This window comes from Octodon degus, unplaced genomic scaffold (genome assembly GCF_000260255.1).
Source record: "Octodon degus isolate 3935 unplaced genomic scaffold, OctDeg1.0 scaffold00163, whole genome shotgun sequence".
Lineage (NCBI taxonomy): Eukaryota > Metazoa > Chordata > Mammalia > Rodentia > Octodontidae > Octodon > Octodon degus.
This window is the reverse complement of record NW_004524739.1, coordinates 1,593,887-1,594,897: the sequence shown is the minus strand read 5'-3', so window position 1 is coordinate 1,594,897 and position 1,011 is coordinate 1,593,887.

Sequence of the window (1,011 nt, the reverse complement as noted above, 5' to 3'; positions counted from 1 at the left end):
GCACTGTGTTAGTTGATACATTGTGTCAACTTGGCTGAATCAGCTCAGGCAGCGTGTGGTCAGGCCCCAGGAATTGAGACCTGCTTCCTGCCGCCCTGCCCACCTTCTTGCCACTCCGCCCTGCTTCGGTGGAGAAGTCTCAGTCTTCCGAGGAGCTTGGTCTTCGTGGTCTTGCCACTTTGAAGGAGCTCGGAACTTCACTGTGGAGCGCTGATCTTCACAGTCAGCACAGAAGGAAGAGAGAGGCTTGATGGATGCCACAGCTGCTGCTCCTCCTCTGCTCTTCATTGTTTTCTGCTGCATGAACTGCTGTCGTTTGCCTTGGAGCCAGCGGAATATGGACTGAACCCTCCAGTAACTGTGAGCTAAGTAAACCTTTCCGTCCTTCATTTTGTGTGTCGGGTATTTATCCCAGCAACAAGTAAAAAGTAACTAAGACAGAATTTGGTACCAGAGGAGTGGGGTGGTTGCTGTGGCTATACTTGATAATGTGGATTACAAGCTTTTGGGATTGGCTTATGGGAAGAGATAGGAAAGATTCAGAGATGTCGCCTACACACGAAGAGCTGGAACAGCTTCAGCTGTTTTGTTTGGGAGATTCTGGTCAGAGCTCAGAAGACCGGAAGGTTGATAGAAAGCTGGCCTTTAAAGACCAGGCTGGGGAGGTTTCTGCGTGGAAGAAGAACAGCATTGGTTGTTGGACTGAGGATGATTTGTGTTATGCAGAAGGCTTGTCTGCATTTTGCTCTTTTCCAGAGACTTTACCTGAGACTGAAATTAAGCACAGTGGACTAGTTAATCTTGAAAAGAAATTTCAAGGCAGCCAAATATTGGGGCAGTGGCCTGGTTGTTACTGGGGGTTTTTAGCCAGATTTATTTTGAGAATCAAGAGCAAAGAGCCCAAAAAGATGATTTAAAATGTTGTGAGTGGGGCTGGAGAGATGGCTCAGTGGTCTAAAGCACCTACTTGAAACAAGCTTGGCAAAGCACAGGGACCGCGGTTCGATCCCC